The sequence below is a fragment of the Prionailurus viverrinus genome, chromosome B1 (assembly GCF_022837055.1).
Source record: "Prionailurus viverrinus isolate Anna chromosome B1, UM_Priviv_1.0, whole genome shotgun sequence".
In the NCBI taxonomy this organism is placed as follows: Eukaryota; Metazoa; Chordata; class Mammalia; order Carnivora; family Felidae; genus Prionailurus; species Prionailurus viverrinus.
The window spans coordinates 25,547,237-25,571,985 of NC_062564.1; the positions used below are offsets into that span (position 1 = coordinate 25,547,237).

Sequence of the window (24,749 nt, forward strand, 5' to 3'; positions counted from 1 at the left end):
AAAGGGAGTGACCCTGGGGGGTGTGGGAAGAGATACACTCACAAACTTGAAGATGAAAGAGTGACAAGAGAGGGGTACAGTCTCTAGACAGCAGACAGCCTGTGTGTCCCGCTCCCCACCCTCCGTCCCCCTCACCAGTCCCACCCTGGAAAGTAGAAAGCGCTTGAGCAAGATGGTATCTGATTAGTTATTGCAAAGTACCTCCCTTCTTACCCTCCTTTGCATTTAAGAAATCTCTTGTGGAGAGGGGTGCCTGGGTGGCTCAGTCGGTTAAGCATCCAACTCTTGATTTCAGCTCAGGTCATTGATCTCACAGTTCGTGAGTTTGAGCCCCACATAGGGCTCTGCACCGAGATAGCAGAGACTGCTTGGGATTCTCTCTCTGCCCCTCCCTACTTGTCTCTCTCTCTTTCTCAAAATAAACATTAAAAAAAGAAAGAAAGAAATATCTTGTGGAGAGATACTTTGAGACAACATAAATACCCTGTTTCTCATACTCTCATCCACCAGTTGTAGCATCCTATCCATTGGTGATGCTTGCCCCAAACAGTTATTACTATAATTATCACCAAATGATGCTATTTCAATTCCCTCATCCATTCTATGGCAAGGAAGAGCTTTTCAGGATTGACTCTTAAGAAAACAAATGAGCAGTAGACTATCCTTAATTACTACGGGCTGCCCACAGCCCCTGCAGAAAATCTGGCAAACTCCTAACAGAGTACAAATCTCATTTGTGAGGTCTGACAAAACTTCCACCCAAACTGAAACAGCTTATATTGCACCCTCAACTGGAATTTACAAAGTAAACATATGGCCGGCTATAACTGCCTACACACCAGAAAAACCCAAACACTGAGCGCTTTTCTTTTTAATCAACATCTCAGTAGACTTACGTCTGCTTAAATTTTTTTTTTCCCTCAAGGAATCAGATCCGGCAATACAATTTGGAGGAACCCTAAAACAAATACATTTTACTTTCTTTTACTTGCACATGGTAATTGGCAGTCAACATAAACACAATTATCTTCAATCTGGCTCTACCTGCAAGATCAGAATTTGTAGTATCTGAACAGTACCTCTTGGAGACCTTTCACTACGTCCTCTCCCAAACTGCCTGGCCTCTACCGTAAACAAGGAGTTCTTTTAAAGTGTGTGAACAATATAAGTCCACTTTGTTTTTATTGTATTTTACAGTTAAGAGTATATACTGCAGAATGATTAGCTGTGAAACTGATTTGTGGAGCTGGGGCTATCCAAGGTGACATTTTTAACACTGGATTTAAATTTCCTGCAATATTTTCCATATGAATTTTATGCATATAAGCAAATTCCTTGTGGATTAGATCATGTGATTAAGCTAGTGAGGTTGGTACTATAAAATACGAGTGGGGTTCAGGGTGAAGCTAGGGAGATAGGGTTAGGTTTAGCCAGGCTTTTTAACCTGTGGGCTGTCAAATTCTAGGCCCTTGTAGCTAGCTGATGCCTTGTTGGTGAGTCATGAGAGAAGGGAAAATAATTTGAAAGGTAAGGAGAAGTCAGATGTAGTAATACACTGAAAATTCAAAGCACTAATTGAGATTTTATTTTAAGTGCAATGGAAAGTAGAAAATAGTTTTAAGTTGGTAGATGGGTTGGGGGAGGTAGGTAACATGATTGGATTTACAATTTAAAAATATTTTTTTAATTTTAATTTTTATTTTTTCTAGAGAGTGCACACATGTGAGTAAGGGAGGGGCAGAGAGAGGGAGGGAGGGAGAAAAAGAAAGAAAGAATCTTAAGCAGGCTCCATGCCCAGTACAGAGACTGACTCTGGGCGTCCTCCAATGACGGTGAGATCATGACCTTAGCCAAAATCAAAAGTCCAAGGCTTAACCAACTGAGCCACCCCGGCACCCCTGGTTTTATAATTTTAAAAGATCCCTCTAGGCATATCTTTTAGAGTAGCTATTATTTTATTTGTCACAACCCCCTTTCTTTCGATAATTTGTATCTTGTCCTCCCTGGATGAGCAGGGGACCCAGGCCTGGCCAATCATGGTATCTCTATCCCGGGACACAATCATTGGTTCAAGGCGATGCAAGGTGAGCCAATCAGAGTCCTTCCTTGAGATAGCTCCTGTGGAGCTAAAGAACAAGTGGCCCCACCTCTGGCATTACAGAGCTGTAAAGATGTGAAGGTCGGGCTGCCAGTGGCTAACTTTCCCCACATAGCAAAGATCTGTCTTTAGGTAGAAGAGAATGAAGTGAGGCAAAGTGAATAGACGAGAGACCAATGCGGTGGGAAAAAGAATCATGGCAAGCATAAAATCCTGGTTCTGTTCCCGGAAACTTTGGTTCCTGCAGTCCTGGGGGCTACTCCTCCTACCCAGCTCAGGGTCAGTCTGTTCCCGTTTGTGCTTACTCTTGTTGGGTTTCTGACCTGGCCAGCACAAGAGTCCTCTCTAGTTCAGCATTACTTCTACCAAGAGCTTTCTTTTTCTGTTCTACTTCTAGTTTGTAGTCCTTAGAAAATGGAAGAGAGGAGAGAAAGTGATAAGAAACTAACAAAAGAGGTCAGTGCCTTGATGTATTTCCCATGTATTTCCCTTCCCTTCCCAAAGAGAAGGACATCAGCAATTCTTCTAGCCACCGGGTCATCATTAAGAAGTCACACATGTTTAGATGTCCTGTTCTGGGCATGTGATCAGGATAGCACTTCCCCACTCAACTTCATTCAGGCAAAGCCATGTGTCTTGTTTTGACCATTAAATATCAGAAAAGATGTGGATTACACCTGGGGAGAAGCTTTATGAGCTGGCCTATAGCTCCAGTACCCTTTTCCGTGTCTCTGCAAAATTATGGAAATAGCGATGTAGGACACACACACACCCCCCCCCGCCCCCACCCCGAGCGATTTCTCTTGATGGACAGACATGATGTGTGTTTTAAGCCAAAAAAGGGGGGAATAAACAGCTCATCATAAATGCCGAATAAGTAATGATAAAACAAAGACTATCCTATGCTATTAAAAGGGACCTTGTGACTATGTGAGTCTATCCTACTTTTTTCTTCATAAACATTAACATTTTCCTCTTTACTATAGATGTAACAAAATTGGGAGAAAACAGGATATAGTACTATATCCCACTTTTTAAAACTTAATTTAATATTGTGAGCCAAGAAGTGACTTTTGCCTGTGGTTTTCTCCAAACTTCTCAAATAAATGTAATTTCCTTCATCCCTAAATCGATGTGTTTCATAGTCTACCAAGTATTATAATGACTTAAGTAACTCTACCAGATTCTGAACTACTAAAGAAACAACGTTAAATATACATCTTTGCTTAGCACTAGATTTAAATATAACAGGTCTAACAACATTTAATGAGTAAATGGAAAATGAAACTCCAGCCAAATAAACTATATATTTTTTTATTTTATTTTTAACAGTTTAGGTACAACTGACATATGACTAACTGCACATATTTAATGTGTGCAATTGGGTAAGTTTTAGATGGACATACCTTGGGCACCATGAGACAATTATGATAATGAATATAGCCATCACCCACACAGTTTCCTTGCGCCCCTCTGTAAGCCATCCCTCCCACCTTTTCATTTTTCTTAATGCCATGTTTCTGGGTAAAGAAACCGGGATGTATGGGTGCACACTGAGACATATGTCCAATACCCACAATTCCAAACGCAACCTTGAGATTTGATGTGAGCACCAAAAGATGAAATACTTCTAGCGATTGTTGTCAGACTATACACGTACCACACAAATGTATAAACAGTAAAAATATTCAGAGGAGTTGAAAAGGCTTCACGAGAAAAGATTTTCCTAGCATCTCATCAAGGAGATGAGACATTGCACTTGACCTACAGAGAACACAGGGAACGCTGAGAGACCTTGTTTTATCCCCAGGAGTGGCTCCTTGTCCCTAGGGAGGAGTCACTATAGCTGCGTATCGTCAGAACAGTGTCTATAGTAACCATTCCTGGAAAGTCAGCTCAGAGACTGAGGTAATAGCCTCTAAACTCATGGCCCAATCACCAGAAGGGATTTGTCTTTTGTTTGTGACGGGAACTTCTGTTACATTTTATCCTGAGTTTCTTTCTGCACCATTATTTTCTCTGCAGTCAGTGTTCCATGTTTTGGCTCAATGGAAAACACACTTGTTTTTGTTTTTCTTATTTAATTCCATCTCAAAATACCTACTGAGTATATTTCTGAATTAAAGCCTCTTGCTATGAGGTAAAACAATATAGCTTTTAGAAGAAGAGAGAGAACATCTATAGAATCTTGAGGTAGGTTAAGATTTCTTGAACAGGTCCTTGAAAGCACTAACCATAAAAGGGAAAATAAATAAGTTAGACTATATTAAAACTAAGACATTAGTAGGAGAGTGAAAATTCAACCCACAGGATGTGAGAAGATAGTCACAGTACGTACATCTGACGAAGGACTTGTATCCAGAATACAAAGAATTCTTCCACATCATTAATCAAGAGACCGATAAATCAATATAAACATGGGCAACCCTCCCCCCACCCAGAACTTCACAGTGGGCAGGAGATGGGCAGGAAACACATGAAAAAGTTCTCATCTTCATTCATAACAGGCAGTTGCAGAAAAAACCACAGTGTGACACTTACATGAGAGAATGGCTAATATGAAGAAAAATGAGAATATGAAGTGTTGGTGAGAACATGGGGCTGCCAGAATTAGAATATGCTGCTACTAAAAGTGTAAACTGTGTCAGCCTGTTTGGAAGATTATTTGGCAAGTGACAACCAAAGCCAAACCTATGCATATCCTGTGGCTCAGAGATTCTACTCTTTATATATGTGTATACATATCCAAAAGAAATGCACACACATGTTCACCAAGAGACAGAATTTCCACATAGCACTCTTCAAAACAGCGCAAACATGGAAACTATCTGTATGCCTAATATCAGTAGAATGATCAAATAAATTGTAATGGATTCATGAAATGAAATATTGTAGAGCAACAAGAATGGAAAGTCTGTGACTATATGCAATGAGATGGATCAATCTCATAAATGTAATGTTAAAAGAGAAAGACACAAGGAGTATCAAGTGTAGGATTCCATTTATGGAAAGTACAAAACCAGGTAAAACTAATCTTTGCCATTAGAAGTGGGATAATGGTTACCAGGAGATGTAGTAATTGCAAAGGAGCATGGGAGAACTGTCCTGGGGTGCGGATAATATTCTATTTCTTGATCTGGGTTCTGGTTACACAAGTGTGCTTATTTTGTGTACACTTACATGTACTTTTGTCTATATTTCAATTTAAGAAAACCCTTTCACTTTCAGACGGTTGTCTTACTATGTACTTTAAAGCATTTTAAAACTCAAAGCTGAGCAGAGTATTCTTTCTCAGCTGTGTCCTGCCACTCCCAGGATGAATGAATGCCATTCATTTAGTGCCTTCTTGGGGACACCTAGAAACTGGAGATCACTAGGTTCAAAGATGAGTGGGGATTTTATTTCAAGGCAGTATCCCCATGAAATTAGATTATGTAATAGTATGTACAAAAAACTGCGGAGCGCGTTTTTAGCTCAGAAGAAATTTGAGGATTTCTTTTCTCTTTTTTCTTGGAATAAAATTATAAACTTTATTGAAGAACGTAAAAAAGACCTAAAGAAACACAGATAAACCCAGTGCTTGCGATGTGAACCCAAGCACTATGACCTCAACAACCCACACAATAATTCTGGTTCACAAACACCTTGCTGGCAACCCTTATGGAGACGGTATAGGGAAATTAACTGAGGATTTCTTAATAATTTAAGATGATGTCTGATGTCAGATTATCCAGTAACCAGTGAAAAAAAGTATATTTGCTCTTAGAAAAGATGTGATATTACGGCAGCAGGTCAGTGACCCCATTGGTCCACTCAAGAAAAGAAACTCATTTTACCAACATTAGATTCGTGTGTTTACTAGATACTGAATAGCTTTCTCTAAACATTCGATGTGAAATTAAGGATGAATTATGTTAGCTACAGCCTCCAAGTCACAACTAATTGATATATGAGGATTAGAGATCTCAATAAATGGATGGAAACAGAAATTATGTAAAGAATCCAGGAAAGATGCTGCCTTATCCTCAGCTTATAACAGTGTGTGGGTCCTATTCTTACTTACCATCATTCTCTAATTACCTCGTCCTGTTGTGACTGTCAGTCATTAGCATACTTCTCAGCTACTTCAGTACTTTGTTAGAAATGTTTGGACAAACTGAAATTCCCTGATTTATTACTCCTATGTCGATCAGCTGGAATGTTTAGCCAGTTGTTTATGTGGCTGTCTGTGAGTACACTTATTGGAAAAACCTGCTGAGCTTATTGGAGAATAAAATCTTTCTGAATGATTTCACAATATTTATAAGCCTTGGAACCAAGGAAACAGCAATTTGGAGCCTGATACTTGGACAGTTAATCTCCTGAACAACGCATACGTAACAGAAGAAACAGGGCTCTCCCCAAAAACAAAGAAAGGAGCCAGAAATATGTGCCAATACAGTTTTTCTTTTTAAAGGAGAAACACGGAATGACAAGGAAAAGGAGAAAGACACTAGGGGAAGAGAAAAAGAGAAGAAAAAGGAAGACAAATATATATCAAATGATGACCGTGTGCTTCCTATAGGTTAATACAAAAGAATCAAGACATGGAAAGGAGGAAAAGTAGACAAAGATCTAAGAGTTCCAATTTTATAGGGATAAAAATAAGAAAGAAGAGGGGTGCCTGGGTGACTCAGTCGGTTAAGCGTCTGACTTCAGCTCAGGTCACGATCACTCAGTTGGTGAGTTCGAGCCCCGCATCGGGCTTTGTGCTGACAGCTCAGAGCCTGGAGCCTGCTTCGGATTCTGTGTCTCCTTCTCTCTGCCCCTTTCCTGCTCATGCTCTGTCTCTCTCTGTCTCTCAGAAAATGAATAAACGTTAAAAAAAATTAAAAACAAAAATAGGAAAGAAGAGATAGAATATGGAATTTTATGTTTTTATTAATTTTATATCTATTTCAATTAGGGCTCAGAACCAAGTTAATACATTCTAATATTTATTGTTCATAGAATGTATTACCATTAATCATAGAAGTTAGACTCTGACAACTTGTTACTGAGATTTGCTTAGACCCTTGTTTTAAAAAATTAACGTTCAAAATAATGCCAAAGAAGCTTAAAAACCCTTGCTCTAGAAGTCTGGAATTGTATTACATTGGCGTTTAATATATTATGTTCATTTCCAGTGTAACTGGAAATTGTTAAAAAGGAAATCGTGAGCCCTGCTTGTATGTAAAGTAACACTTCCCCAAATGAGTGCACTAGAAGTGGGGATCGCCACCCTAGAACTCAGTTAAAGTGCACTTACAAGAAGCATCAATTGAAAGATCACCCAAAGCTGGGCACGGCACTATGTTTCTTAAGGCCCTGTTTCTAATACCACTAGGGCATAAAAATCAAATCGCTTCAGGCCACTTGATGTGTTTGAAGAATGGACTGCTACCAAAGGAAAAAAAAGGAGAGTGGGAGGGAGAAAGGACACTAATGTGTGGACCCTAAAGCATGAAGGGATTGCTGGAGGTAATTTTCTAGTTAATACTTGTTTATTTGTCTGTCTGTTTTTTAATAGTAAAACTTTAGTTTGGAAGAGCTGAGGGTCTGCCAGAGGTAGTTGTGGAAAAATAATATTGGGAATCTGAGATTCTGCAAAAGAGCTGATTTCTCCCCAAGCCTGAAGCCATGAACTTATGACCATTATTTGAAATCCCACAACTTTTAGAAGGTTAAATACTTTTTTTTTAATGTTTCATTTATTTGTGAGAGACAGAGTAGTAGCAGGGGAGGGGCAGAGAGAGAGGGAGACACAGAATCCGAAGCAGGCTCCAGGCTCTGAGCTGTCAGCACAGAGCCCCACACAGGGCTCGAACCCACGAACCGCGAGATCGTGACCTGAGCCGAAGTCAGATGCTCAACTGACTGAGCCACCCAGGCGCCCCTAGAGGTTAAATACTTTTAAAAACTTCTGCTTATCCTTTCTTCCTTTGAGAAACTGCCCCTCTCTCAGATTCCAAGTGATGCTGGGGTCCACTGGTCACATACACCAGGGGTGGACATGTGATGCGATCTAGGACAGTCATTCTCTCTCCCCTGGGACACTGATAAGAGGTAGTCGGAGCCCAATCACTTAGGGCACAAGGCTAAAGGAAAGATCCTCGGGGTTTCTTCCAAGGGCTGCCTTTCCTGAGGTTTGGTTTGCAGCTCTTTCTTCTATCAGCTATTCAATACACTCACAACAAATCCGTCCTTCGTGCCTGAGGGAGAGTTTGTTTTGACGTTTGCTGCCAACAGACTTCGTTACGGACTTGAACGTGTCTTTGCGACCACAACACGCACCTCGGGGTGCCACAGTGGAGGAGATGCACCGTGCTCACCGGTGTTCCGACAGGACTTGCCACAAACAGATGCAGAGACCCTTGTCGGAGCCCTGGGGCACTGGGGACACTGGGATAGCAGCGTCCTGTGGGAACCATGATAGCCTAAGAGAAGATCACGGGTGCAGTAGTCCCGCCATCTTTGCCGTCTCCTGCCTTTCTGTTTTGTTCTGCCACAACCTAGTATATGAGTTGCTGTTACAACCTTCCGGTCTCTCTGTCCCCCTTGCCTCCCCCCCCCCCATCTCAGGTGTCCATAACACTGGGAGTTGCACCCCTCCTCCTCATTAACTTGCTGGCGACACTTTGTGTTCTTGTAGTAAGAGGTGACTTCAGGGACCACCCAGCATATGTGTTACTCCTGGCTTCATGGCTGCAGCTTGTCGTTTTCCCTCCATGAACCCAAGAAAAGCAGTTTAGAATCTCTGTTTCATGCCAATGCTGGATAATTTTCTAATAATGGCCATTTAATAATATCCCCTCCCTGTTGAAAACTTTTCAGGGCCTCTGCTCTCTGTAGGAAAAATCTTGCACTCCTTAGTCTGGCATTCAAAGCCCTCCATGACCAGGTCCCAGTCTGTGTTCCCAGATCTTATATCTTGGTGCTACCATATCTCAAATTCTCAGATTCTACCCAGAGACCTCTACTCGCCCTTCCCTGAGTGGGTCTTAAAAGAGCTCCTCGTTCAGGTCTTTGCTAAAGCCAACAGACTGTTCTCTGTCATCTGAAATGCTCTATCACCTTCCCCTTCCAAAATCTTACCTGGCCTTCAATGTCTAGCAAGCTTTTTCCGCCTCCATAAAGACTTCATGGAGAGCCATAGGTATAAACCAGCTCCCCCACTCTTTCTGTGTTCTGCATATTTATTATCTCTGTCACTCTTAGGACATTTCTCCTGATACCATCCTGAACTCTCAGCTTTGTACATGTGCCCAACTAGATTAGAAGCTCTTGGAAGGCAGGAACTAGAACATGACCTCTTGTGTATATCACAGAGTGCTTGGGATAATGCTCAGCACAGAGCAGACACTCAATATTAACCGTAGAATCAATGTATCATTAAGCTCTTTCCTTCGCTCCTTCTGCAAGACAACAAACAATACTTTACTCCAGACAAACAGGTGCTCGAGTCTTTGATCGAAAATCATAAATGCCCTGCAGGGGTCAACAGGCACTGGGAGGAAACAGGGCTAAGACCGAGCTTTCCCAGTTGTGTTTTGTATTTCAGGATTTCCTGTCCTGGTAGACCCTTGTTTTACAGACCTACCGTAGGCATGCAGAAGTCACATTTTTGTAACTAAAAGCAAGCGTAAGCATTTAAATTGTTCTCCTATTTCTAAATCCCACAGAAGACACAATATTAAAAAAGAGAACACAATGCTGCTTTAAATTTCAAAGACCTACTCAAACTGCAATTCTCTTTTTTTTTTTTTTTTAATATTTATTTATTTTTGAGACAGAGAGCATGAACGGGGGAGGGTCAGAGAGAGGGAGACACAGAATCTGAAACAGGCTCCAGGCTCTGAGCTGTCAGCACAGAGCCGATGCGGGGCTCGAACTCACGGACTGCGAGATCATGACCTGAGCCGAAGTCGGCTGCTTAACCGACTGAGTCACCCAGGCGCCCCTCAAACTGCAATTCTAACACAACAACACAAGTTGGTCAGGACAGTTCAAAGACTTGATTATAAAAAAATACATGAGTGTTTGTGGTTTGTTTTTTTTAACCTTTTAATCCACAATCCTTAAAACTTAACATCTACATATTACCTCCAAGTACAGCTTGCAAACTTTTCTATGATAAAAATGATCATTTAATAATGCTCTTTATGAGAAAAGCATTTTCCTCTCTAAAAAAAATACTAAATATATTCTTGCAATTTTAACTTACCCTGTACAACTATTTTCAAACTGGTTTTTATTGCCTAGTGCAAAAATAAACTCCAGCTTCCTTTATATCACATCATCATAAATTTAAAAGTAGAGACACGGGGCCTAATTAGGTTTGCATAGTGCCCTACACCCTCATGTTATTTGAATTGCAATAACAAAAGCTACTAACCTGAGTCATCTTGTGATGACAGGAAACTTACTTCTTGTCTTTGTGAATCATGGTAGTTTCTACCCTCAGAGAGTGACAATTTTTGCTCGTGACTTTCTCGGTGTGTGATGTAAAGGAAAAGTAGTAGGAGGGAAATCAAACAGCCAGGTCCTTCACGCGATGAAGCAATTCTGCATGAGTCGTTCAAGTGAACACAAGCCCTATTAGGAAAAACACAAATACTGAATGTCGTTTTACGTAACAAAAATATTGAACCAGCTACAGCCCAGGGTGACCTCTTGACCTCCACATAAACTACCCAGGGAAGATGGGATTAGAAAGAACTGTTCATACATGGAGTATGCCAGAACTGTAAGAGCAGTTTCTGAATTAATTCCTAAGCTCTCTATAAAATATACAGTACTGTCTCCCCAAATTACATGGAATGATTTCATCTGGTTCCTAGAAAAATTACCAGCCTGGAGAGTCAACTCTGAATCCCATGGCTTAATGAAATGGATACTATTTCAGACAGTATTACTAAACTGCATTAAATCATTCCAGTACTGTTTGCTCAGTATTTGTTCAGAATACCAGCTACTTCCGCATCACTTTAAGAATTACTCCTATTCTTCGTTGTTCCCATTTATTTTTCTTTTTTCATAGTATATAGTACAGTGGGTCTGTCATGAAACCCATCAGAAGACTTAGTTACTTAAAAAAAAAAAAAAGAAAAAAAAGGACCTTGTATGCCAAAAAGCATTTTGCAATGTATTAAGTCTTGGGGTATAAAATAAGGTCTGGAGAGATGCCTGGTGTGGCAGAAAAGCCAATTCTGTAATACCTCGGGCCGGATTCCTTATCTGTAAATGAAGCAAATGGACCTTAATGTAGCTCACAGTTCTCCACCATTTTCCCTAGTCTTCGTATTCTTTGTGTGAATACCTCACTACCACACGCTGCACCTCTTATATACAGTGATTCTCAGGATGGTGGGGGGTGGGGCATGCATGTGGCTTCCCCCAACCTCCCCCTGCTCTCCACTCCACCCCAATCTTGGTCCGGATCTAATTATCACTGATCGGGATGTGCTCTGGAAAGCTTCTGGGTCTTCAGAATATGCCTATACATTTAAGCCACAGTCATCTCTCAGTCATATCAGGTATATGCTCTGTGCCACCAAGAACCACAAAGCCTGACTTTTAGGAAGAACATTTAAGAAGGGTCTTGAAAGAGCTATTAATCAAAGGATCTCATCTTTTCTCATGCGGTTTTAAAGCCTACCTTTATCCTAAAGGAGATGACGTTTGTTTACCGAGCCCTCATGCGGGTCCCCAAAATAAATGCTCTCTGCTAGGATTCACCCTTCCATGTCCTGACCTAAGAACTCCATTGTCATCAGCCAACTTGGCTGGCTATGCCTTTCCTTCAGGCATTAGTGCCTAAATGAACTAACCCTCTCAGATACACCACTGAAGATGGGTCAGTAAAAGTAGCTAACGAAAGGAATTGTAGACAGTGCAGAAGGCATCTGTTAACTACTTGGGTGGGAGCAGGGGTGGGGAAGATTTCTCTATGCCCAAATCATCCTTCCAACACCTATACATATAACTGACTTTCCTCACGTTTACTAAATTATGATCCAAATCTGCTTCTGTTGAAAATGTGTGAATTATTTTATCTTCTCCAAGAAGTTGCTGGGCAAAGACAAAAGAGGTTAGTATATTCCGTTTAAAATGTTGAATTCAGATGAGTCCTTTAACTATATTAGCCATCTATCTCTAGAGTAGTTAGTATTAAAAAATGTATTATCTTCTCCTTTTTTCCTGAATAAATAGGAAACTATCTTCTAGGGCAAAGGTTTGTAACTCAAACCTTCTGAAATTTTGCAGTTAGCCATGCGTGCTCTTCCCTGGGGAAATGGCTCAGCACCTCAAAATTATGGCTTAAGGGCCAAGTCAGTTTTGAGATACATAAAAATTCATTCTTTTACACATTCACTCAGCAAATATTAGTTAAGTTTCTTGTACATATAAGGCACTAGGGATAGAGATAAAACAATCTGTCCATTCAGGAACCCAAAATTTAATATGAGAAACAATACAAAGAAATAGAAAACTAAAATATGGTAGAAACTTGACTTTGGGAATGGATATATCCTGAGAGCTTCTGAATCCCCAAACGTATGTTGTAACTTATTTAATCCTAATAGTCTTATGATGTATATAATTAACCCCACTACAAATTACTAAACATCATAGCCCTTTAGGTAACTTAAAATTCTTCAAAACCACAAATGCCTTGGTCCCATATCTGGTGTAATGAATATTATGATCCAGGTACTATAGGAGCACATAGGACAGGTAACTCGTCCAGCCTGGAGCAGGGGCAGACAGTGAGGGTTCCCTTGAAAGGCTGGCATCAGAGCAGGAGTTCAGAAGAGAGAGGGTAAGTCAGATAAAGGGGGACTGGGTGATTCTAGGCATAGAAAACAGCATATGCAAAAAAGAAACAAGACCTATTACACTCTCTTTGATGAACTTCAAGTAAATTAATAATAGCAAGACACGCACACACACACACGCATTCATAATTTACTATCATCCAGGCTGTTTTAAGCATATAACCTACGTTAACTTTTAGAATCTACCCAATAAGGAAGATGGCGGCGTAGGAGGACGCTGGGCTCACCACGTCCTGCTGGTCACTTAGATTCCACCTACACCTGCCTAAATAACCCAGAAAACTGCCAGAAGACTAGCAGAACGGAGTCTCCGGAGCCAGGCGCAGACGAGAGGCCCACGGAAGAGGGTAGGAAGGGCGGCGAGGCGGTGCACGCTCCACGGACTGGCGGCAGGGAGCCGGGGCAGAGGGGCAGCCCGCCGGCCAAGCAGAGCCCCCAAGTCTGGCTGGCAAAAGCGGAGGTGCCAGACGGAGTGTGTTCTGACAGCAAGCGGGACTTGACATCTGGAAGGTTATAAGCTAACAGCTCTGCTCAGAGAACAGGAGGGCTGGAGGACAACAGGAGGGAGAGTTGTTGAGCCCCGGACGACAGAGCTTGGCTTGGCGGGGAACAAAGGCACTCGCCAGCGCCATCTCCCTCGCCTATCCCCCAGCCCAAATCCCAAAGGGAACCAGTTCCTGCCAGGGAACTTGCTCGCACCGTGCAAACACCCAACGCTGTGCTTCTGTGGAGCCACCCCTCCGGCGGCGGGTTTGACTCCCTCCGGCCGCCACCGGGCCCCTCCTGAAGTGGATCACCTAAGGAGAAGCGAGCTAAGCCTGCCCCCCCCCCCACCTTGCACCTTGCCTACCCACCCCAGCTAGTACGCCAGATCCCCAGCACCACAAGCCTGGCAGTGTGCAAGTAGCCCAGACGGGCCACACCACCCCACAGTGAATCCTGCCCCTAGGAGAGGAGAAGAGAACGTACACACCAGTCTGTGGCCCCAGCGGTGGGCAGGGGGCAGACATCAGGTCTGACTGCGGCCCCGCCCACCAACGCAAGTTATTCAAGACAGCACAGGGGAAGTGCCCCACAGTCCCGCACCACTCCAGGGACTATCCAAAATGACCAAACGGAAGAATTCCCCTCAAAAGAATCTCCAGAAAATAACAACAGCTAATGAACTGATCAAAAAGGATTTAAACAATATAACAGAAAGTGAATTTAGAATAATAGTCATAAAATTAATCGCTGGGCTTGAAAACAGTATAGAGGACAGCACAGAATCTATTGCTACAGAGATCAAGGAACTAAGGAATAGTCAGGAGGAGCTAAAAAATGCTATAAACGAGCTGCAAAATAAAATGGAAACGACCACAGCTCGGATTGAAGAGGCAGAGGAGAGAATAGGTGAACTAGAACATAAAATTATGGAAAAAGAGGAAGCTGAGAAAAAGAGAGAAAAAAATATCCAGGAGTATGAGGGGAAAATTAGAGAACTAAGAGATGCACTACAGAGAAATAATCTATGCATAATTGGTATTCCAGAGGAGGAAGAGAGAGGGAAAGATGCTGAAGGTGTACTTGAAGAAATCATAGCTGAGAACTTCCCATATCTGGGGAAGGAAAAAGGCATTGAAATCCAAGAGGCACAGAGAACTCCCTTCAGACGTAACTTGAATCGATCTTCTGCACGACATATCATAGTGAAACTGGCAAAATACAAGGACAAAGAGAAAATTCTGAAAGCAGCGAGGGATAAACGTGCCCTAACATATAAAGGGAGACCTATAAGACTCGTGACTGATCTTTCTTCTGAAACTTGGCAGGCCAGAAAGGAATGGCAGGAGATCTTCCATGTGATGAACAGAAAAAATATGCAGCCGAGAATCCTTTATCCAGCAAGTCTGTCATTTAGAATAGAAGGAGAGATAAAGGTCTTCCCAAACAAACAAAAACTGAAGGAATTCATCACCACTAAACCAGCCCTACAAGAGATCCTAAGGGGGATCCTGTGAGACAAAGTCCCAGAGACATCGCTACAAACATAAAACATACAGACATCACAATGACTCTAAACCCGTATCTTTCAATAATAATACTGAATGTAAATGGACTAAATGCGCCAACCAAAAGACATAGGGTATCAGAATGGATAAAAGAAAACAAGACCCATCTATTTGCTGTCTACAAGAGACTCATTTTAGACCTGAGGACACCTTCAGGTTGAGAGTGAGGGGATGGAGAACTATTTATCATGCTACTGGAAGTCAAAAGAAAGCTGGAGTAGCCATACTTATATCAGACAAACTAGACTTTAAATTAAAGGCTGTAACAAGAGATGAAGAAGGGCATTATATACTAATTACAGGTCTATCCATCAGGAAGAGCTAACAATTATAAATGTCTATGCGCCGAATACGGGAGCCCCCAAATATATAAAACAATTACCCATAAACATAAGCAACCTTATTGATAAGAATGTGGTAATTGCAGGGGACTTTAACACTCCACTTACAATAATGGATAGATCATCTAGACATACGGTCAATAAAGAAACAAGGGCCCTGAATGAGACATTGGATCAGATGGACTTGACAGGTATATTTAGAACTCTGCATCCCAAAGCAACAGAATATACTTTCTTCTCAAGTGCACATGGGACATTCTCCAAGATAGATCACATACTGGGTCACAAAACAGCCTTTCATAAGTATAAAAGAATTGAAATCATACCATGCATACTTTCAGACCACAATGCTATGAAGCTTGAAATCAACCACAGGAAAAAGTCTGGAAAACCTCCAAAAGCATGGAGGTTAAAGAGCACCCTACTAAAGAATGAGTGGGTCAACCAGGCAATTAGAGAAGAAATTAAAAAATAAATGGAAACAAACGAAAATGAAAATACAACAATCCAAATGCTTTGGGATGCAGCAAAGGCAGTCCTGAGAGGAAAATACATTGCAATCCAGGCCTATCTCAAGAAACAAGAAAAATCCCAAATACAAAATCTAACAGCACACCTAAAGGAAATAGAAGCAGAACAGCAAAGACAGCCTAAACCCAGCAGAAGAAGAGAAATAATAAAGATCAGAGCAGAAATAAACAATATAGAATCTAAAAAAACTGTAGAGCAGATCAACGAAATCAAGAGTTGGTTTTTTGAAAAAATAAACAAAATTGATAAACCTCTAGCCAGGCTTCTCAAAAAGAAAAGGGAGATGACCCAAATAAAATCCATGAATGAAAATGGAATTATGACAACCAATCCCTCAGAGATACAAACAATTATCAGGGAATACTATGAAAAATTATATGCCAACAAACTGGACAACCTGGAAGAAATGGACAAATTCCTAAACACACACACACTTCCAAAACTCAGGAGGAAATAGAAAGTTTGAACAGACCCATAAGCAGCGAAGAAATTGAATCGGTTATCAAAAATCTCCCAACAAATAAGAGTCCAGGACCAGATGGCTTCCCAGGGGAGTTCTACCAGACGTTTAAAGCAGAGATAATACCTATCCTTCTCAAGCTATTCCAAGAAATAGAAAGGGAAGGAAAACTTCCAGACTCATTCTATGAAGCCAGTATTTGATTCCTAAACCAGACAGAGACCCAGTGAAAAAAGAACTACAGGCCAATATCCCTGATGAATATGGATGCAAAAATTCTCAACAAGATACTAGCAAATCGAATTCAACAGCATATAAAAAGAATTATTCACCATGATCAAGTGGGATTCATTCCTGGGATGCAGGGCTGGTTCAACATTCGCGAATCAATCAACGTGATACATCACATTAATAAAAGAAAAGAACCATATGATCCTGTCAATCAATGCAGAAAAGGCATTTGACAAAATTCAGCACCCTTTCTTAATATAAAAACCCTTCAGAAAGTCGGGATAGAAGGAACATACTTAAACATCATAAAAGCCATTTATGAAAAGCCCACAGCTAACATCATCCTCAATGGGGAAAAACTGAGAGCTTTCCCCCCGAGGTCATGAACACGACAAGGATGTCCACTCTCACCGCTGTTGTTTAACATAGTGTTGGAAGTGCTAGCATCGGCAATCAGACAACAAAAGGAAATCAAAGGCATCAAAATTGGCAAAGATGAAGTTAAGCTTTCACTTTTTGCAGATGACATGATACTATACATGGAAAATCCGATAGACTCCACCAAAAGTCTGCTAGAACTGATACATGAATTCAGCAAAGTTGCAGGATACAAAATCAATGTACAGAAATCAGTGGGCATTCTTATACGCTATAATGAAGCAACAGAAAGACAAATAAAGGAACTGATCCCATTCACAATTGCACCAAGAAGCATAAAATACCTAGGGATAAATCTAACCAAAGATGTAACAGATCTGTATGCTGAAAACTATAGAAAGTTTATGAAGGAAATTGAAGAAGATATATAAAGAAATAGAAAAACATTCTGTTCTCATGGATTGGAAGAATGAATATTGTCAAAATGTCAATACTACCCAAAGCTATCTACACATTCAATGCAATCCCAATCAAAATTGCACCAGCATTCTTCTCGAAACTAGAACAAGCAATCCTAAAATTCATATGGAACCACAAAAGGCCCCGAATAGCCGAAGTAATTTTGAAGAAGACCAAAGCAGCAGGCATCACAGTCCCAGACTTTAGCCTCTACTACAAAGCTGTAATCATCAAGACACCATGGTATTTGTACAAAAACAGACATATAGACCAATGGAATAGAATAGAAACCCCAGAACTAGACCCACAAATGTATGGCCAACTAATCTTTGACAAAGCAGGAAAGAATATCCAATGGAAAAAAGACAGTCTCTTTAACAAATGGTGCTGGGAGAACTGGACAGCAACATGTAGAAGATTGAACTAGACCACTTTCTCACACCATTCACAAAAATAAACTCAAAATGGATAAAGGACCTGAATGTAAGACAGGAAACTATCAAAACCATAGAGGAGAAAGCAGGAAAAGACCACTCTGACCTCAGCCGTAGCAATCTCTTACTTGACACATCCCCAAAGGCAAGGGAATTAAAAGCAAAAATGAATTACTGGGACCTTATGAAGATAAAAAGCTTCTGCACAGCAAAGAAAACAACCAACAAAACTAAAAGGCAACCAACGGAATGGGAAAAGATATTCGCAAATGACATATCGGACAAAGGGCTAGTATCCAAAATCTATAAAGAGCTCACCAAACTCCACACCCGAAAAACAAATAATCCAGTGAAGAAATGGGCAGAAAACATGAATAGACACTTCTCTAAGGAAGACATCCGGATGGCCAACAGGCGCATGAAAAGATGCTCAACGACGCTCCTCATCAGGGAAATACAAACCAAAACCACACTCAGATATCACCTCATGCCAGTCAGAGTGGCCAAAATGAACAAATCAGAAGACTATAGATGCTGGAGAGGATGTGGAGAAACGGGAAGCCTCTTGCACTGTTGGTGGGAATGCAAATTGGTGCAGCCACTCTGGAAAACAGTGTGGAGGTTCCTCAAAAAATGAAAAGTAGACCTACCCTATGACCCAGCAATAGCACTGCTAGGAATTTACCCAAGGGATACAAGAGTACTGATGCATAGGGGCACTTGTACCCCAATGTTTATAGCAGCACTCTCAACAATAGCCAAATTATGGAAAAAGCCTAGATGTCCGTCAACTGATGAATGGCTAAAGAAATTGTGGTTTATATACACAATGGAGTACTACGTGGCAATGAGAAAGAATGAAATATGGCCCTTTGTAGCAACGTGGATGGAACTGGAGAGTGTGATGCTAAGTGAAATAAGCCATACAGAGAAAGACAGATACCATATGGTTTCACTCTTATGTGGATCCTGAGAAACTTAACAGAAACCCATGGGGGAGGGGAAGGGAAAAAAAAAAGAGGTTAGAGTGGGAGAGAGCCAAAGCATAAGAGACTCTTAAAAACTGAGAACAAACTGAGGGTTGATGGGGTGGGAGGGAGGGGAGGGTGGGTGATGGGTATTGAGGAGGGCACCTTTTGGGATGATCACTGGGTGTTGTATGGAAAACAATCTGACAATAAATTTCATATATTGAAAAAAAATAAAAATTAAAAAATTGTAAAGGGGCACCTGGGTGCCTTAGTCAGTTAAAAAAAAAAAAAGAATCTACCCAATAACTATATGAAACAGGAACTAGTATGTCCCCCATTTTACAGTAAGAAAACCAAGGCACAGAGAATATTAGTGACTTTCCAAAGTTACTGTGCCAGTAAGTGGCAGAGCCAGGATCTCAACCTAGAAAGTTAGATTCCAGAGTTCACACTCTTAACTCTCCATCTTGGGGAAAGGAGAAAGGACAGGAGGGGCTGGAAGAGTAGGTAGCAGTCAGATCTCATAGGTCTTAGTTTAGCATTCTAGGGAGTCTGGATTTTGTCCTGAACATAATGAGGAACCATTTAAGTATTTCAACAAGAGAAACGACAAAATTTTATTGGAATTTGAAAGTCTCCTTCGGAAATCTAAAGTAATGATCAGAAAGGTACTCAGTGGACTTGAGAAAAGAGTGGAAGACATTGGTGAGACCCTTCACACAGAGATTAAGAATAACACAGCAGAGAACGGGTTCAATAAACAAAACAAGAAACAGGCTTGATGGAATGAATGGCAGGCTGGAAGAAGAAGAGGAACAAATTAATGATCTGGAAGACAGGGTAATGGAAAGTAATCAAGCTGAACAAAAGAGAGAAAAAAGAATTAGCAAAACAAGAATAGACTTAGGGAATTCAGTGACTCCATCAAATGTAATAACATTCCTATTATAGGGATCCCAGAAGAAAAAGAGAAAGAGGGAGACAATGTATTTGAAAACATCATAGGTGAAAACTTCCCTCATCTGGGGAAGGAAACAGACATACAGATCCAAAGGCACAGAGAACCCCCCCCCCCACAAAAAATCAAGAAAAGCAGATACACATTAAGACACATTGTAATTAAAAAGGTAAAATGTAGTGATAAAGAAAAAAAAATAAAAGCAACAATACAAAAGAAGACATTTACAAGGGAAAACTAGCAGTTTTTTCAGCAGAAACCTGGCAGGCCAGAAGGAAGTGGCATGATATAGTCAAAGTGCGGAATAGTAAAAACCTGCAGCCAAGTACCTATCCAAAAAGGCTATCACTCAGAATAGAAGGAGAGATAAAGAGTTTCCCAGACAAACAAGACCTAAAGGAGTTCATGACTACTAAAGCAACCTTATCAGAAATATTAAAGGGAACTCTCAGTGGAAAGGGAAGACCAAAACTGACATATAAAAGGAGGAAAAGCAAAAGCAATGAAAATGTATATTTCTGTAAAAAATCAGTCAAGGAACCAGCAAAATAAAAGATGTAAAATATGAAACCATATACCTAAAATCTGGAGAGGAAAGGAGAAAAGAATGGATTCAAACTTAAACAACCATCAACTTGATGCAGACTGCTACATGCCAAAGAGGTTATATAGAAATTTAATGGTAACCACAAATCAAAAATCAGCAACCATAAAGACAAATCTATCACTAAAGACAAATCTATTACTAAAGAAAACCAGCAAAGAATAAAGACAAATCTATCACTAAAGAAAACCAGCAAACCATGAAAAAAGGGGAAGAAAGGATCAGAGAAAAACTTCAGAAATAACGACAAAACAAGTAATAAAATAATAACCTTGAATGGAAATGGACTAAATGCTCCAATCCAAAGACACAGGGTGAAAGAATGGATAAAAAATGAGACCTATCTATATGCCTCCTACAGACAACTCATTTTAGACCTAAAGACACCTGCAGATTGAAAGTGAGGGGTGGAGAAACATTTATCATACAAATGGATGTCCAAAGAAAACCAGAGTAGCAATACCTATATCAGACAAAATCGATTTTAAAACAAAGACTGAAATGAGACAAAGAACACTATATAATAATAAAGGGGACAAACCAACAAGAAGATATAACAATTGTAAATATTCATCCAACATGGGACCATCCAGATACATAAAGCAGCTAATAACACACAAGGAAGTAATCAATGGTAATGCAATAATAGTAGGGGACTTTAACACCCCCATTTATATTAATGGAACATCAAAACAGAAAATCAATAAAGAAACAGTGACTTTGATAGATTGGACCAGGTGAATGTAATAGATATATTCAGAACATTCCATTCTAAAACAGCAGAATACACATTTCAAGGGCACACGAAACATTCTCCAGAATAGTTTACATGGCAGGCCACAAAACAGTCTCAACAAATCCAAGAAGACTGAAGTCAAACCATGAATATTTTACAGCCACAACACTATGAAACTAGAAATCAACCACAAGAGAAAGTCTGGAAAGTACCCAAATACATGAAGGCTAAATAATATGCTACTAAACAATGAATTTGAATATACTGATTACCAACAAGGAGATTGAATCAATAATCAAAAAACTTCAAATGAACAAAAGTCCAGGACCAAACAGTTTCACAGGCCAACTCTACCAAACATTTAAAGAAGAGTTAATACCTATTCTTCTTAAACTATTCCAAAAAGAGAAGAGAAAGGAAAACTTCCAAATTCATTCTATGAGGCCAGCATTACCCTAATACCAAAGCCAGATAAAGACACCAGGAAAAAAGAGATTTACAGGCCAATATCTTTGATGAACATAGACAACAAAAGTCCTCAGCAAAATACTGGCAAACCATATCCAACAATACATTTTTTTTTTAATTTTTTTTTTCAACGTTTATTTATTTTTGGGACAGAGAGAGACAGAGCATGAACGGGGGAGGGGCAGAGAGAGAGGGAGACACAGAATCGGAAACAGGCTCCAGGCTCTGAGCCATCAGCCCAGAGCCTGACGCGGGGCTCGAACTCATGGACCGCGAGATCGTGACCTGGCTGAAGTCGGACGCTTAACCGACTGCGCCACCCAGGCGCCCCCAACAATACATTTTAAAAAGGCATTCACGACCAAGTGGGATTTATTCCTGGTATAAATCAATATTTGCAAATCAATCAACATGAGACATCACATCAATAAGAGAAAAGACAAAAAGCCATATGATCATTTCAATAGATGCAGAAAAAAAAATTTGAAAAAGTGCAACATCCATTCATGATAAAAGTGCTCAATAAAGTAGTTTTAGAGGGAACATATCTCAATATAAACAACCTAACCTTACACTTAAAGCATCTGGGAAAAGAACAACAAACAACCCAAAACCAGCAGAAGGATGGAAATAATAAAGATTAAGGCAGAAATAAATAATATAGAAAATAAAAACAAAACAAAAAAAACACAGAGTAGAACAGATAAAGGAAACCAGGAGCTGGTTCGTTGAAGAGATAAACTAAATTCATAAACCTCTAGCCAGACTCATCAAAAAACAGAGAAAAGATTCAAAGAAGTAAAATTATAAATGAAATAGGAGAAATAACAACCAACACCACAAAAATACAACTATAAGAGGACATAATAAAGGCCGCATATGAAAAACCCACAGCAAACATCATCCTCAAGGGGAAAAACTGATAACTTTCCCCCTAAGGTGAGGAACAAGACAAGGATGTCCATTCTCACCACTGTTATCCAACATAGTACAGGAGAGAGTCCTAGCCACAGCAATCAGACAAGAAAAAGAAATAAAAGGCATCCAAATTGGTAAAGAAGTCAAACCTCCAGTATTTGCAGATGACATGATACTCTATATAGAAAACCCTAAAGACTACACCGAATAATTTACCAAAGTTGATAAGTGAATTCAGTAAAGTCTCACGATACAAAATCAATGTGCAGAAATCTGTCGAATTTCTCTACATTAATAATGAAGCAGCAGAAAGAGAAATTAAGAAAACCGTCCCACTTACAATTGCACCAAAAGCAATAAAATACCTAGGAACAAACAGGTGAAAGACCTGTACTCTGAAAACTATAAAACACTGATGAAAGAAATTGAAGACGACACAAAGAGATGGAAAGACATTCCATGCTCATGGATTGGAAGAACAAATATTGTTAAAATATCTTTCTACAGATTTAATGCATTCTCTATCAAAATACCAATAAGCATTTTGCACAGAGCTAAAACAATCTTAAAATTTGTGTCGAACCACAAAAGACCCTGAACGGCCAAAGTAATTTTGAAAAAGAAAAGCACAGCTGGAGGTATCACAACTCCAGACTTCAAGCTCTATTACAGAGCTGTAGCAATCAAAACTGTATAGCACTGGCACAAAATAAATAGTGAAGAGAATATCCAGAAATAAACCCACAATTCTATGGCCAATTAGTCTTCAACAAAGGTGGAAAGAACAACCAATGGAAAAAGACAGTCTCTTCAACAAATGGTGGTGGGAAAACTGGACAGCTACATGCAACATAATATAACTGGAGCACTTTCTTACACCATACACAAAATTAAACTTAAAATGATTAAGGACTGAAATGTGAGACCTGAGACCATAAAACTCTGGGAACAGAGCACGGGCAGTAATTTATCTGACATCAGCCATAGCAAGATTTTTCTAGATCTATCCCCTGAGGCAAGGGAAACAAAAGTAAAAATAAACTATTGGGACTTCGTCAAAATCAAACAGCTTCTGCTCAGCAAAGGAAATGATCAACAAAACTAAAAGGCAGCCTACTGATGGGAGAAGATAATTGCAAATGACATATCAGATAAAGGGTTAGTATCCAAAATATAAAAAGGACTTATGCATTCCCACACCCTAACCCTACTGACTCTAGCCCTAACCCCACCTCCAAAAACAAATAATCCAATTTAAAAATGGGCTGAAGACCTGAACAGACACTTCTCCAAAGAAGACATACACATCACCAACAGACACATGAAAAGATGCTGAACACCCACTCATCATCAGGAAAATGCAAATCAAAACTATAATGAGCTATCACTTCATACCTGTCAGAATGGCTAAAATTAACAAAACAAGAAACAACAGGTGTTGAGGAAAATGTGGAGAAAAAGGAACTACTTTGCACTGTTGGTCGGAATGCAAACCGGTGCAGCCACTGGGGAAGGCAGTGCAGAGGTTTCTCAAAAAGTTGAAAATAGGGGTGCCTGGGTGGCTCAGTTGGGTAAGCGTCTGACTCTTGATTTGGGCTCAGGAGATGATCTCAAGGTTTGTGGGATCAGCCCTGTATTAGGCTCTGCACGGACAGCGGGGAGCCTACTTGGGATTCGCTCTTTCCCTCTCTCTCTGTCCCTTTCCAGCTCACACATGCTCTCTCTCTCTCAAAATAAACATTTTTTAAAAGTTAAAAATAGAACTACCCTACAATCTAGTAATCTGAGTAAATCTAGTAATCACATTAGTGGTATTTACCCAAAATGTACAAAAACACTAATTCAAAGGGATACATGCACCCCGATGTTTATAGCAGCATCATTTACAATAGCTAAGCTATGAAAGCAGCCAGTGTCCAGTGATTGATGAATGGAAAAAGCAGAATATACACATAATGAAATATTACTCAGCCATAAGAAGAATGAAATCTTGCCATTTGCAACAACATGGATGGAACTAGAGTGAAGTAAGTCAGAGAAAGAGAGATACTGTATGATTCATTCATATGTGGAACTTAAGAAAAAAACAAAAGACAAAGGAAAAAAAGAGACAAACTGAGATACCAACTCTTGACTATAAAGAACAAAGTTTGCCAGAGGGGAGGTGGGCTGGAGGGGATGGGTTAAATAAGTGATGGGGATTAAGGAGTGCCCTTGTGATGAGCACCAGGTGATGTATGAAATTCCTAAATTAC

The 24,749-nt window shown here is 40.2% G+C and overlaps 1 protein-coding gene across 5 annotated transcripts in view; it reads right to left on the reverse strand.

The window, feature by feature from the left end:
• TRMT9B (tRNA methyltransferase 9B (putative)) overlaps window positions 1-24,749 on the reverse strand; it is a 75,828-nt gene that overhangs the window by 20,965 nt on the left and 30,114 nt on the right. For 4 of the 5 annotated variants that reach the window (XR_007151763.1, XM_047857155.1, XM_047857152.1 and 1 more), the window contains exon 2: window positions 10,512-10,711. The gene's annotated coding sequence lies outside the window, so the exon portion shown is untranslated. The remainder of the gene's footprint in view (window positions 1-10,511; window positions 10,712-24,749) is intronic. The other variant, XM_047857154.1, reaches the window with a different exon arrangement.